At 35.0% G+C, this 16,249-nt stretch overlaps 1 protein-coding gene across 4 annotated transcripts in view; it reads right to left on the reverse strand.

Annotated features, from left to right (window-relative positions):
- LOC100931919 (neurotrimin) overlaps positions 1-16,249 on the reverse strand; it is a 1,311,995-nt gene that overhangs the window by 491,831 nt on the left and 803,915 nt on the right. The gene's annotated exons all lie outside the window — the stretch shown is intronic.

Below are 16,249 nucleotides of genomic sequence, written 5' to 3' on the forward strand. Positions count from 1 at the left end.
AATGAAACAGAAAAAAGATCCAGTTGCTTCAAATAGATGCTTTTTAAAATCTGTACTGTTCAGAAGATGAGGTGTTTTTTGAGATTCAACAAAAGGACATATTTAGCAATCTCACCACAAAGCTTGAATCATTTAAAGGCGATAATATAGAAAGTATACATAGATATTTTACTTGCATGAAACATGTGGCCTTCTTGAATCTTATGATTTGACTCTGATACATACAGCAGGCATTCGACCAGGGTCCCATGCCTTTTGAACCAAATGCAAAATTTAAATGGCCAATCTCACGTTCATTGTCCATTATTCATGGACTTGAGGAAGAAGAGTATAAGAAATGAACATCAGTTATTCTATTTGCTGCAGTGATGACTGATCAGTCTCCAAGGGGCTCCTAATCTTGAGCCACAGGCCTTGTACTAGGTACTTATAAAGCATTCTGCTAATACATGAAACAATTTCTAAGCTAATACCAAGTGCTAGCCTCTTTCTCTCTTTGTTTTCGATAGCCAAGAAAACATATGCATACATTGAAAAGTTGTACTATTTTCAAATAACAGAATATGTAAACATAAAAAGATATAATGAAGTATGGAAACTACATTTAAATTATATAAATACATAAAAGACAGACGTGTATATTGAGAGAGAGAGAGAGAGAGAGAGAGAGAGAGAGAGAGAGAGAAAGAGAGAGCAAGCGAGAGAGCAGGACATAGAATTTATTTGCAAATAGGGATACTTAAAAAGAGAAAGAACACTTAAAAGAGAATAGAAAAACTAGCTAATACTACAAAATAAGAGGCAAGAAAAAAACAAAACAAATATGCCATTCATCATTCCATATAAAAAATTGAGGATGATTTTTTAAAATTGAGAGCAGTCAGTAAAAAATCCAGAAATAGCCTAAGTATGTAACTTAATTCTACCAAGGCTGTCTCCAAATTTTAAGTATGAAATACTGACTTTCACATAAACAACCTGGGCCTTTTGCTGATCCTACTAAGTGATTCAAAAATTGGAAGGATATAAGTTTATTTAAAAAAAATTAGAGATAAATGTTTGCAAGGGAAAATACTATTATCATTACATGAATGACATTTCCAGATTGAATTTGCATAGAATTTCTTTTCCACTATTTAACCTGAAAGGAAGCATAAACATTTTATTCATTAAAAAAGCATAAAATATCTTTTGTGTAAAAAGCTTTGTTCTGGGTTGTTGGGGAAGATATAAAGTTTACAAAAACATTGATTTTTGCCCTCACTGAGCTTTCATTCTAGTATCAGGTTTAAGACTGGAAGTAATGTAATAATTGCAAGTAATCATAACATAACATGATAAGGACATTAGAAGCTTGCAAAGCAACTCTGGAGGATCTTAAGGAAAAGTGTTTCATCCATTCGTGTGAAAAGATCAGAGAAGGCCTCGTCTGGTATTTGAATATCCTCTAACCTTTAAAATCTAAAGGATATATAGGAATTCAATAAATGAAGAGGGAAAAACAATCAGTGAACAAAGGAATAGAGGTATATATATTTGTACCCCCTTTGAGGGAAAAGAGAAGACCAAATTTTTGATTAATAAAGTTCATATAGCACAGTAATTTAAGGGAAGATAAGGAAGGCAGAAAGATTACAGATTATGTCAAATGTTTAATGTCAGGCAACAGAGCTTGGATTTTATTTTGAAACAAGAGAGATCCAGTCAGAATTTTTGAACAGGGTACTAAACAAACTAAATCAATTTTATTATAGGATTCCAATCCAATAAACATTTATAAAATGCCCATTTTTATTTTTCATTATTTTAATTTATTAAATGCCCAGCAACTGACATTGTGGCATAACATGATGGCAAGAAGAATCATCCCTGGATTAAGTCCTGATAAAGCAGTCAGTATTCTGTTCACAGCTAAGCACTAGAGATAAAAATTCATAAAGAGACTCCTGCCCTCAAAGAGCTTTCAATCTAATGGGAAGAGATTATAATTCAATTAGCCAGTGACTCCATCCAAATTGACAGAGTTGCAACTTCCTGATAACCTAAGGATTAACACAGAAAACTCTAATTTTGATCAAACCATACACAAAAGTATTTTTACAAGGTTATCAGGCTTGATGCATTGATTCTATTTAAAAACAAAGAGCAAACAACAAAAAGCTGTAAGATACCAAAACCCAGAGAAGATTCAATGCCAAATTATAATTTCTTTATTATTTATTGATTCACTCAAGTGACTACTAGGTTTATGACTGGGTCCTGTATCCTGGAAAACTTGAATGGAAGCAAGGTTGGCATTGGCCAATTCATGGTAAAACAAATTACAGAAAGATGCCTATTTTGCTTCCTATAATTTCAAGAGAATGATGAATCTGTTTCCCTGGGATTTAATTTAAGGTTTTGTTTTGGTTTTGATTATTATTTTTGTCTCTCTACATACATCAGTTTCCTACTTGACCCTCTATTCTTGGTCTGTAAAATCTGTTCTTGATTGTTCCTTCAGTATTAGTACCTTTGACTTGATTTACCTATTTGATAAAATGAAGAACTTGTAAAAACAAGCAAACAAACAAACCAAAATAGTTCCTGTCCTTGAGAAGTTTATAGTTTAGTTTCAAGACATAGGTATTTCTATCTGTTAAAGGGCTTTTTATGTTATCTTCTTCTATCTCTAGATACCATTTGATCTCTTTCTATCTTTGTGGTCCTGGGTTTGAATCATTGCTCCCCCTGTGGTATAACACGATGGCAGGAAGAATCATCCCTGGATTAATGCCTGATAAAGCAGTCAGTGCTCTGTTCACAGAAGCAGAATTAGGGGGATCCCTACCAGCCAATGCAAGAACCCCACTGATTCCATGGGGCTCTTTTAGGTAAATGAAAATTGTAAGCTATTTGATCCTGAAAGCTTTTCCTGCAGAAAGGCAAGATCAGGTCTTTTCTTCACATTAAGTCTTCTCTTGATTAAATTGGCTTTTTTTTTTATAAGTGAGTTTCCAAAAGAGCCGAGTTAGTGACAAAAAAAGGGTATTTAATAGGGTCCTAGATTTTAAAGCCATGGGCTACACAGTCTGGATCTTTTATGACATGTAATGAATAAAAGAACCCAAATCACTGCTTTTTAATGTCATCTGCCTAAGAATTAAAATAATTTCTCCCTTTATTTCCTCCTCTCTTCCTTTCATTTTATGTCTCTCTAATGCTATTTTCTCCAAAGTGCGGCACATTAGAGAAGCAGTATTTGGAGTCAGATGGTAGATAAGCCTGAGTGGTGGAGCCCCTTCTTTCCTCTGGGCAGACCCCTCTGCACTGCCCCCCAGCTGCTCTGGTAATTAGAGAATCAGTTTGTTATTGTTGCATTTTCCCCATCTGTTTTTCCTTGCTCATTCCATCTTTCCATGTAATTTTCATTCCATTCTTTCTCTCTCTTTATCTCCATCCATGCTCTTTCTTTTTCTATACACTGTTTCATTAACTTTCTCTGCTTTCCCTTGATCATTTTTAACAAAGCTACACCATACTGCTGTGGAAACTTCAATAGATTGATCTTGGGTCCTACTCTAATCATAGAGTCATATGTTTCTGTTTACAAAGTGAAAAAAAAAGGTCCCTATAGCATGGAAGCAGAGTATTGTGTTTTGGAATAGCCCCCCACTATTCCAGAATTTTTTCCCACAGATTTATTCTCATTTTCAGCAAACAGGCAACCACTGTCATCCTTTTTCAGCTAGATTTTTCTCCCTTTCTAGCGGGTCTGGGACAGGGCACAGGGACCATACAGCATGATCTGAACTGGAACAGTCTTCAAATTCTACCCTGGCATAGAAACATTGGATGCTCTAGTAAAGAACAGAAAGACAAGGATGATGTGTGTCCCCTCCAGTCCTCTCTTGCCACTGAAACATCGCAAAGATGCCAGAGAACACAGGGGAGGCAGAACATCTCCATAAAAGTGTTTTATTTTAATCGCTGAACAGCTTCATGCCCATGAATCATCCCTCAGTTGGGGAAGGAGCACCTGCAGAGATCCATCAAGACCATTCCAGTCCATGATTGGGGAGGGAGTGGGAAGACAAGGCTGCAGGGGACATCCAGCTGTCATACAACTATCTGGAAAACTACACAGTCAGGCTGCGCACCACTGGATGTGGTTTGTTTCCGAGGTAGAAAAATTATTGCCTGTTCCAAGCCTAGGATGAGACACTAGGACTCTGAATCTTTTTCCAGCACAGCTGAGGATACTTAGCTGGATACCTACATTCCCCAGGGTAAAACTCATCTCAAATATGTTGCTTAAATACCCAAATTATATTAAAAATATAAATACCCAAATTATTCAGATGCCTTAGATCACAGGATGCAGAATAGGAACGACCCTTTGAGGCTACTTAGCCCAACCCCTTCTTCCTTTTAGAGATGAAGGGATTGAATTATAGAAAAAGGAAATGTCTCTCTTAATGTTACACTGCCAGTAATTGGGAGCATGAAAATTTGAACTTGGGTCTTCTGTTTCAAATTCATTCACACAACAAAAAATTCATAAGTGCCTGATGTATGCTGGGAACTATTCTATACTCTGAGGACAGAAAGACCAAAAAGAGAATCTATTTTCAAGGCACTGGGAGGAAATCTTTTTGGAAGAAATCCAGTGTTCTTTTCCCAAATCATTACTATTTTTTTTCCTCATTTCCATCCTCCTACTTCCTTTCCCTTCATATCCATCTCTTCTTTAGTGATACAAGGTGCATTTGTTGCCTATTTAGGCATTTGCTTGTCCATATGGTTCTACCTAAGTATGACTCACAAAAAGATATGAATAGATATGTTTTGGAATTATTTTCACCTCCCTCTCAGGAAGTCTATGATTCCTGTCACGAGAGCAAGAAAATAAGATTATGAGGTTGCCCAAATGTACTTTCATGAAAGAGGGAATACCTGGACTAAAATTATATCTGTTTTCTCCCATCCCCTGCTAATATTGCTAGTCTAGGTGACATATTTTTTAGGTTTGTGCTATTTTTCTTGTTCTCCCTGTTCATTAATTGGGAAGGATTTTCCCAAGCTATAAGGCTTGATTCCTTTCTTACCAAATATTAATTACACAGAGACCATTATTTATACTTAATAATAAATAAATTGATTTATCCAAGTATATAACTGTAATCAGAGAAGTTATAGAAATGAGAATATTCCAGACGATGCAGAGCTCTTCCACTGGAGGCAAAGTATCCTAGCTTTATAGAGAGTAAGCCCCTGATCTCACCTCAGGGTATATTCTCTGAAATTTTTAGTGTAGTATGCTAGGAATAGGAATATGCTAAAGGCTCCCGCTGATCTACATGTCCACTTTTCTCTGAGGTCTTTCTTTTCCTCCAGGGACCTTTCCCAGAAGAGAGTCTGGAACTCTCTGATCTCTGTTGAAGGCAGAAGAGAAAACCAATAAATAAAACACCTCCTTATTCCGATATTCTCATGCCAATTCTACCCTTAACAAAGGTATGGGACAATCAAGATTTAATCTCTCTACTAGTCAGAAGAGTCTGATGAAAATTCTGAGAACTCAGTTTCTAGCTATGAAACCAGAGAGTCAATTCATAATGATGATTTGTGGGTAAAAAAGTGAATCCTTAGAGATAATTTAGAATCTTATTTCTAAAAAAAACCCTGTATTTAATGACAACTGAAGAGATGAAAAATCTGGTCTTTTTTTTCTTTCCACTTCTTTTAACAGAAAATATAAGGAAGATGCCTACTCGGGTTATTGTTGAAATGGCAAGATGCAAACAATTCTCCCAACATCTTCAAGTGCCCAGCAATTCAGGTACTATCCACAAGATTCATAGAATAAATAGATGATACTGAAAGAGACTGCATAGGGCTGGTCTAGATGATTTCCCTTGAGCTCAGCCTTCAGACAGATAAATGGCCATTGGAATCAATTTTTTAGTTTTCATTTAGGTGTTTGGCAAAAAAGAGACTTTGGCTGTGTCTGAAAAGGTAAGTAGAGCAACAGGATCCTAATAAAAACCTATTTTACCAAAGTAATTTGCTATCTGTAGTTTGATAGAAAGAAAAGAGTTGGATCCTTTATGAAAGCTTGAGACAGTAAGCATTTTGTCAAAAGCAAAGTGGAACAATGAAAGTAGTGTGGGGTAAGGAGTCAAAGAACCTGGGTTATAATCCTTTCTCTAGCATTGACTAGTTTGGAAAAAAAATTCTCTGTGCCTCAGTTTCCTTATCTGAAAAATGAAGGGGTTTGACCTAATGGCTTCTGACTTTAAATCTATGATCCTTATCTTCTTATATATTAATACAAATCAATGTAAAATACAAACAGAGAGACATGTATGCATTATATATTTATATAATATCTTATTTTATCAAAAGAATGAATGATCTCTGAAGATTTGTGTCTTGCCTGTGCCCATATCACAATGGATATATCTTCTGTTATCAGATTTAAAAGTTTTGTTCATGACGCAGTACTTTACAGAGTATTTTCTTCACACCAGTACTGTTTGTTAAGTAATGTTTTGAAAATCTTAAAACATTATAAAAAATTCAATTACTATTATTAATACAGATGAAAGAAACATCATCATTGGGATAGCCATATGATGCATTGGACAGAACATTGCTCCTGAAGTCAGGAGAACATGACTTCAAATCCCACCTCAGATACGTAACACTTCCAAGTCACCTAATCCTAATTGTCTCACACACACACAAAAAAAATAATTAAAAATTAATTATTTGAAACATCCTCATCACAATAATAATAATAATAATAATAATAATAATAAACTAGCCTTTCCATAGAGCTTTAATATTAGTCAATTGAATTGATAGAGACAATGATTATTTAGCATGGTATTTAACAGTTCTCTAGTTCAGTACATGTACTTAATACTAGAGTTCTACAAGATTCACACCTTTAAGAAAACATATGTAAGTTAGGAGCCTCAGTCAGTCAGGAAGATTCAGAAGCCAGAGTTCAAGCTTTTGGAACCAAGACTACAGAAGACCTCTAAGAAAGCTAACCGGGCGGCAGGAAAGGAGACAAGACTTGGAAAGAGACAATAAAGGATTTGGACTTTAATACCTGGTTGCATTTGAGTTGCAACCTGAACTGAAACAAAGGCTGCCTCCAGAGACCCCAAGGAAACCCCAACAAGAGAAAATTACATTTTAGAGAAGAATATTACACTTTAAAGTTTCAAAAAAATTTTCAAAATATTATCTCTTATGATCCTCACAGAAACTCTGGGAAATAAATATTATTATCATCCCCATTTTACAGATGAGAAAATTAAAGCACCAGAGGTTAAGTGACTTGCCCCAGGTTAAAAAGCTAGTTGGTGTCTGAGACTGAATATGAACTCATGTCTTCCTATTTCCAGATCCATTACTTTATTCCATGAGCCACCTCTGCTAACTGACCTTCCTGGAATTTAAAAGGTATCTTTGGTGCAACATGAGCCTCCTAAGCCCAGTGCAGAGGAGAAGGTTTAAGATGGTGAGCTGTCTTGAAACCATATCCTGGGAAGAATGGTTGAAAGAAACAAAGCTGTTTAGTTGTAAATATGATTTCTTGGAGGACTTATCTTCAAATATTTAAAGGGTTGTTCTAGCTACTACAGCTGAATAGAAATGGAATAGGATGTCTTGGAAGTAGCATGTTTTCCTCTACTGGAGATTTCAAACAAAGCCTTTGGTGCAGAGGTTGCAGAATGTATTTCTAATCAGGTGTAGATCAGACTAGATCCTTTCTGATGTTCTTTATAACATTTTATGATCTGGAAGATACTTGAAAAATGTCTTCCCCCCTCCCTTTTTTAAGTAGGAAGTCATAGAATGAATGTCTTATTATTCTAGAAAGTTGAATATTATTGTCATTTTATTTTGTATCCTTTATGTTCCTATTAGCTCTTTATCAAACCTTAGGGGGGAAAACAACCTTTTTTTATACGCCTCAGTTTACTAGTGTACAAAGTCCTATCATTGTAGCTTACATCTCTCTGTTAATTAATGTATGTAAAGAGTAATGGGTTCCTTGTTCAAAAGGGGCCTACATATTCACAAAATGCCATTATCATTAATTGCCATTTAGTAATTAGATGTCATCAGTTCCATTAACATATCATAGACTTGTTAGCTCTTGAACCATAAAGTCTAACTGAGTGAGAAGTATTGTCAAGTATGAATATGAAAGTGCCTCTCAATGTCACACACCTACTTCTGCAAAGGAAGAATGGAATCATAGCACTGCCTTCTGGGTAACTTTGAGTTAATAATGTACCAAGAGTCTCAAAAACAACTTCAAACAATCACCTCTTATCCGATTACCAGATAATGAATTAATGACATACAGTAACTGTCTGATCATATCTTAATTAAGCACTTCATTTGATGTGATCTGCATCTCCTGTTTCCATTGCTCTTCCTCAGCTGCCAGGGAAGATATTGTTCCTTGGTCAGAATGCCTCCCTATCTGCTCCATTTCATCACATAAATGTATCCATGAACCACTGTTAGGGGTTCTAGGAAAATGATAACTTTAGTAATGCTTTAATGAGTTGCTGTGTTCACTGCTGCTACGATCCCCATTATTTTATTAAGATTTTATTGGAGTTACTTGCTTTTACCATCACAGCCATTGACCCTAAGCTCTACCACACTGGACTTTTCCATTTTTTAAAAAAACATTTAAACAAATACAACTGGAAGCAGAAATCAACATATACCATACTACATGTCTGTAGTCCCCCAAATGTCTATTGAGATAACATAAATATTTCTTCATCAGTTCTCTAGGAATACAATTGGTCATCACTGGTGATTTTTGACTGCATTCTACTGTTCTTTTCTTTACATTATGGTATTCATTGCATCTACTGATTTTTCCTAGGTAAGTCTGCATCTGTTCATATAATTCTTCCCATGTTTCTCTCAATGCCTTATATTTATTGTTTCATGGGATTCAGTAATACATTACATTCTTAGAGCATCATTTGTCTAACAGTTCTCCAGTTGATGGACACCCACTATGTTTTCAGGTTGTTAGTACAAAAAGCAATGTTATGAATATTTTGATACACATATAATATTACTTTCCATTTTAGCCTCTTTTGAGATCTACAATCTAATAGCTTTTATCACATAATTATAAATTGTATTATAGAAAATTTACAACTATCTATATCTCTACGAACAAAGTTATTAGTGTTCTGTAGCCTGTGAATGGACATTTCCCTTCTTTACCACCTTTGTAACTTTGAAGGGTCCTAAGATCTTTCTTTAGGCATATGTAGATGTTTTAATCTCTCCATATTTTGAAACTTAATATAGTGAGAGACCATGAGGAAAATAAGTTTGTCTAGATGCTAGATTTCCAGTGAGCCAACTAGGAACTTATAGACATAAGCCAACTTCTTTGTAATTATTTATTACCTAGTGTGACTTTTCAAAAAGTCATTCATTTTCTTTGTCCCTAACTTACAGAATGTCTATTCTTTTCAGACTTATCATAGAGATAGGGAGGAATTGGAAGGTTAAGCCCGTAAATTTCTTTTAAATGATAGGGCTGGGCGGCATTGGGGGGAGGTTGAGGGAACGACTATTGATTATGAAATAGTGGTTTTACCAGGATCTTTGAGTTCTCTGGATCAATTTTTAAACTGCAGTTGTTTGAAGTTGTTCATGTACATGTACAACACAAATTCTTGTGATTTTGTTATTCTATCACCAATACTCTCTCATTTACCATTGGTAAATACATATCAGGTTCACTCTTATTTTTCAAACGGTTCCTTTGATTATAACAACCACAAAATTTAATAAGCAATTATTTATTAAGCACTATCTATGTTCCAGGCTTAGTACTGAGGACAAATAGAATAGAGAAAATACCTGAGAATAAGAAAGACCTAGGTGAAATTCCTCTTCTGATGCATCTTGGCTGTGTCCCCAGACTAGTTATTCAAGTTCATAATGTGCCAGGAATCTCTTATAAGTCTATAAGTTGCTCTGATTCCAACTGTATTAGGTAAAAGGGGTTTTCACCCTGTGAGTTTTTTATACAATTGAAATCAGAGGTCCAATTACAAAAAGCAAAACAAATCTAGATGTAGGAATACAACAACCATTTATATTGTTTTATTTTTAGACTCCTAAATAATGTCTTCAAAATTCTGATCCCCTATGTAACTGTTTAATGGTAGGTAAGTCATGTCTTACCTATCATTTAATGCTGCTCTGACTTTGTACAATCCCCCTTAAAGTAGTCCTTTTTTCCCAGATACTCATCCACTCATTTCCAAATCATTCCTTTTTGAATTTGAATTTCACCTGTATAACTTTATTTTCTTATTAGTTCACAATTGATTCTCTCTCCATAAATTGTTTTGAGCTATTCTTGCACTGAAGAGGCTACATAAAAAGTAATTGTACTATGCTATTAATGGCTCACTGATAATGATCAGTTCTTTTTTTTTTTTTTAAGCAACTTGCCAAACGACCACATGTTTGGGACAAAGGCCCTTGGTTCATGTCTTAATTAGACTAGAGTTCTTTGTAATGTTAAGCCATAAGAAACAACATTTCTCCTTTCTTCATTCAGTTTGTGATCCCAGCCTTCCTAGGGATGCTTCTCTTAATCATGAATTTGCATAAGTTTTTCTCTAAAGCTAGAAAATCAACATTACTTTGAAATAGCTTCTTATGTGCAGGGTTAAGGGCCCAGGAAAAAAGAGTATTGAATTGGCAAGACCTAAAGGCCAGAACATGTTTCTCCTTGAACTAAAAAAAGAAAAAAAACCTGTTTTTAGAACTTAATATTTCTGGCCTTTGGAGGTGCAGTTTTCTGATGTAAATGAATGAAAAAAGGGGTGGCCAAAACATGGTAAACAATAAAAATGTACAGAAATATTTGGCCTGAGCAGGATAGTACTTTCACACATCAGCTCATTGTTTCTGTAATCAGCATAGCAGATGCTTTTGGGGAAAAAAACTGGCAGGCTATCAGGTGGAAGAAGACAAAGCAGAGTGTGGGAGGCTCAGGATGTGAAAGCAGTTGAGTTTACATTTTCCTTTTTTAAAAAATGAAGTATATTATTTTGCCATTTCCTAACAACACCAAATGGCAACTGTAAGTAGAATGGTGAAGAGCAGTCCAAATACCTCTGAATAGATAGAAATTTGAGCCTGAGGGGATGGTATGCCAAATATATTTTATATCCTATATGCATGTATGCATAAATTGCCTCCAAAGAATGGTACTTGACATTTATCTTCAGCATTCAGGAATGTAGGGGCTGGTTACCCCTGTTTCCCCCAATGAGTGAAGGTAAATGTCAGAAAAGATTAGTGGTCATGCACTATCCACACACTATGTATATTTTTCATTCTCTCTGTGTTCCCCATGCTGCTATTCATTTAGGTAACAGTTGTGAGAAATTAAACGTACCTGTGCTCTGTAGGGAGTAGGATTATGGAAATTAGTGCTGTGGTGTCATATGGCACTTTTAGCTCCAAAAAAAAGCATCTTAATAGAAAGAAAAGAGCCATGGTCCTGAAAGCAAAAAGTCTATTTAAGGTTATAAAGATATTTAATTGTCTCTGTGACCCTGGATAAGTCATTGTGCTGTTTTATATTTAATGAGAAGTAAAAAGAGAGGCAATACAAGGAGTAGATGGGAGGATTGTCCAAATTACTGGGTGATGAGCTTGATTTTTATTATGAGTAAAGTTCTAGAAGAGCTTATTTGAGGGACACTTACTAGTTGTGTGAGTTTGTGAATATATAGATATGAAATGAGTGATCACTAAGAGTTAGCATGGGTTCAACAAAAACATGTCAGTCCTGATTGGACTTTTGTTGTCAATGTTTTGGAGTAGATCAGTTATGAAATGGGTGAGCTGTACAATAAAATCTTCATGATGTCTTTTTTAATTGTTTGAAAGCATCTTTATTTAATAGTATTTTTTCCAATTACATGTAAATTAACTTTTGAGTCATTTAAATAAATTTTTGATTTCCAAATTTTTCCTACTCCCTTTCCTTCAGTAAACCATATGATATGTTTTATATGTGTACAATCATGTAAACTCTTAGTCGTATTGTGAAAAAAGAAACAGAACAAAAAAGTGAAAACAGTATGCTTCAATTTGCTTTCAGATTCATATGAAGTTATTGTTGATAAAAACAAACAGAGATAGAGGGGCAACTAGATGGTACAATGGATAGGGTACTGGCTCTGAGGTTAAGAGGACTTGAGTTCAAATCCAGCCTCAGATACTTACCACTTACTAGCTGTGTGACCCTGGGCAAGTCATTTAACCTCAACTGCCTTGCAAAAAAAGAAGAAGAATGTCAAAAACAGAGATATGTGGGGCTAGATTATGATTGAAGCAGATTTATAATGGGGTGAATTGTCAGACTCAAAGAGTATTAATTAAAAATTGACCTTAAGCTGAAAGGAAGACCCTTGTGGAGAGAGAACACTTCACAAATCTAGTCAAGATTTTTTTTTTAATCAGTGATCTGAATGTATAAATGACACACTTATTAAATTGACAGATGACATAAAGCAAAATCAAATAGCCAGTGTCTTGAACCATTAATCCTGTCTCACAAATAATCTCAACAACTTACATGGGGGCGGAGCCAAGATGATGGAGAGGACACACTTTTCTTTTTAAGCTCTCCTACTACCTTCACATTAATTATGAAATTCAGCCTCAAAAATAGTGCTGGACCAGCAGAACCCACAAATATTGGGAGTACAAGAAATTACCAGCAGAAGATAATTTTGAAGATCATCAGAAAAAATTCTGTTTTGGTGGAGGGGGAGGAGGAGGCCAGGTACAGGCAGAGAGGCAGAGCATGGAGGCCAGTGCACATCAAGCAGAGTTGGGGGTGGGTGCAGTCTCCACAGGCGGTACAGACTCTGTGTAGTGGAGAATCTACAGGGAGGACTCTACCACAGTGTTGGCTATTCTGCCCTAGTTGCAAACCAGTAGATCAGCACAGAAGTTATAAAACATTCAACAGAAATGCAAAAGGTAAAGAGGGAATCCCTAAGCCCCAGAGTCTCATGGGACCTGGTCCCACCCACCCAGCCCCAAGAGTAAATCAGCACATTTCCAGTGCAACTGCTACCTCTCTGCTACTGCTTAGAGGAGGCCTGTAGAGGAGGCCTGGGAAGCCTTCCTTGTCCTAAAAGCAGATCCCAACCTTTTCTAAAAATGAGTAAAAAGGCAAAGTGAACTCTGACTATAGATAACTTCTATAGTGAAAAAGAAGAACAGATTTCAAAACCCAGGAGACTAAAAGCAGATCGTCTCCAGATGAAGCCCCAAAGCGGGATATGACCTGGTCCCCACCACACAAGGCTCTCCTAGAAGAAATTTTAAAAAAGGATCTTAAAAGAGAGCTAGAAGAAGAATGGGGAAAGGAAAGGAGAACTTTACAAGAGGGTTTGGAAAAGGCATATAACTCATTAAAAGATAGAGTGGAAAAAAGAAAACAACTCCCTGAAAAAAAAGAATTTGTGAATTGGAAAAGGTAAAGAACTCCTAGGAAAATAGAATTTGTGAATTGAAGAAAGAAAATAACTTCTTAAAAAATTTGTGAAATGGAAAAAATCTCCATGGAACAAAACATCTCATTTAAAAACTCAATTGGACAAATACAAAAAGAAGTAAAAAAAAGTAAATAAAGAAAATAATTCATTAAAAATCAGAACTGAACAAATGGAAAGAATGACTTGATGAGACATCAAGAGTCAGTCAAGCACAACCAAAAAAATGAGAAAATAGAAAAAAATGTTAAATACCTACTTGGGAAAACAACAGACCTGGAAAATAGATCTAGGAGAGATAATCTAAGGATTATTGGATTCCCTGAAAACCATGATGAAAAAAAGAGCCTAGACACTATTTTTTAGGAAATCATCAAAGAAAACTGCCCAGATGTCATAGAATTAGAAGGTAAAATAGCCATTTGAAGAATTCACCAAACACCTCCTGAAAGAGACCCCAAAATTGAAACTCCAAGGAATACTGTGATTAAATTTCAGAACTATCAGACCAAAAAAAAATTACAAGCAGCCAGATAAAAACAATTCAAATACAGAGGATCCACAATAAGGATTACTCAGGTCTAGCAGCTTTCATATTGAAGTATCAAAGGACCTGGAATCTGATATTCTGAAAGGCAAAGGAAATTAGAATACAGCCAAGAATAAACTACCCTGATAAATTGAGAATGAAGAAGATGTGCATTCAGTGAAACAGGTGAATTCCATTTATTTCTGATGAAAAAAAAAGAGTTAAATAAAAAATTTGACCTTTATGCTTCAAGAGAAGCATAAAAAGGTAAAAAGAACTTTTCAGAACTATATTTCTGTTTGGGTATACATAAAGAGTGCATGTATAATTTGATTTTACTGTTATAATATTAAAAAGGAACTAGAGGTGGAAAGGAGATTGTACCAGTAAAAGGGGAAAATGGAGGTAAAAAGAGGGAGATCACATCTCATGAAGAGGCAAAGGAAATCTTTTGTATTTGACAGAAAGAAGGGAAGGGGTTGAATATTGTGTGAATCTTACTCTCATCAGATTTGGCTCAAAGAGACATATTAGGCATATTTGGTTTACAAAGAAATTTCTCTCACCTTACTGAAAAGTGGAAGGGGAAAGTGAAAAGGGAAGGGGCAGGCTAAATAGAAAGGAATACAGAAATAGTAGGGGAAAAATATAAGAAAGGAAGAAGGCGGCTTAAAGCAAGTGGTGTCCATAAGCTAAATACTGGGGAGGGGGTAAGGGGAAAAGGAAAGAGAAAAGTATAATCAAGGAAAAATAAGATGGCAGGAAACACAGAATTAGTTGTTTTAACCATAAATGTGAATGGGAGGAACTCTCCCATAAAGCGGAAGTAGATAGCAGACTGGATTAAAAGCCAGAATCCTACAATATGTTGTTTACAGGAAACACATTTAAAGAAGGGTGATACATACAGAATAAAACTAAAAGGTTGGAGCAGAATCTACTATACTTCAGGTGAAGTAAAACAACTAAAACAAACAAACTAACTAAAAACAACAACAACAACAACAACAACAAAACAAACCCAGGTAGCCATCCTGATTTCAGATCAAGCAAAAGCAAAAAATGACCTAATTAAAAGAGATAAGGAAGGAAACGATATCTTCCTAAAGCATACTATAAATAATGAAACAATATCAATACTAAACATATATGCACCAAGTGGTATAGCATCAAAATACCCAAAGGAGAAGTTAAGAGAGCTGCAAGAAGAAATAGACAGCAAAGCTATAATAGTTGGAGATCTAAACCTTGTACTCTCAGAACTAGATAAATCAAACCACAAAATAAATAAGAAAGAAGTTAAAGAGGTAAATAGAATACTAGAAAAGTTAATTATGATAGATCTCTGGAGAAAATTGAATGGAGATAGAAAGAAGTATACTTTCTTCTTGGTAGTTCATGGAACCTATACAATAATTGACCATATATTAGTACATAAAGACCTCAAAATCAAATGCAGAAAGGCAGAAATAGTAAGCACATTCTTTTCAGATCATGATGCAATAAAAACCACATTCAGTAAAAAGCCATTGAATTAACAAATAAAACTAAGAGTTGGTTTTATGGGGGGAAAAACAACAGAATACATAAACCTTTGGTAAATTTGATTAGAAAAAGGAAAGAGGAAAATCAAATTGTTAGTCTTAAAAATGAAAAAGGAAAACTTTTTACTAATGAAAAGGAAATTAGAGCAATAATCCAGAGTTACTTTGCCCAACTTTATGACAATAAATTTGATAACCTAAGTGAAATGGAGGAATACCTACAAAAATATACATTGCCTAGATTAACAGAGGAGTAAGTAAATAGCTTAAACAGTTCCAGTTTTAGAAAAAGAAATAGAACAAGCTATTAATCAATTCCCTAAGAAAAAATCCCCAAGACCAGATGGATTTACATGTGAATTCTACCAAATATTTTAAGAAAAATTAACTCCAATACTATATAAACTATTTGAAAAAATAGGGAATGAAGGACTTCTACTAAATTCCTTTTATGACACAGACATGGTACTGATACCTAAATCAGGCAGGATAAAAACAGAGAAAGAAAATTATAGACCAATCTCCCTAATGAATATTGATGCAAAAATCTTAAATAAAATATTAGCAAAGAGATTATAGAAAATTATTCCCAGGAT

The sequence above is a fragment of the Sarcophilus harrisii genome, chromosome 3 (assembly GCF_902635505.1).
Source record: "Sarcophilus harrisii chromosome 3, mSarHar1.11, whole genome shotgun sequence".
NCBI lineage: Eukaryota > Metazoa > Chordata > Mammalia > Dasyuromorphia > Dasyuridae > Sarcophilus > Sarcophilus harrisii.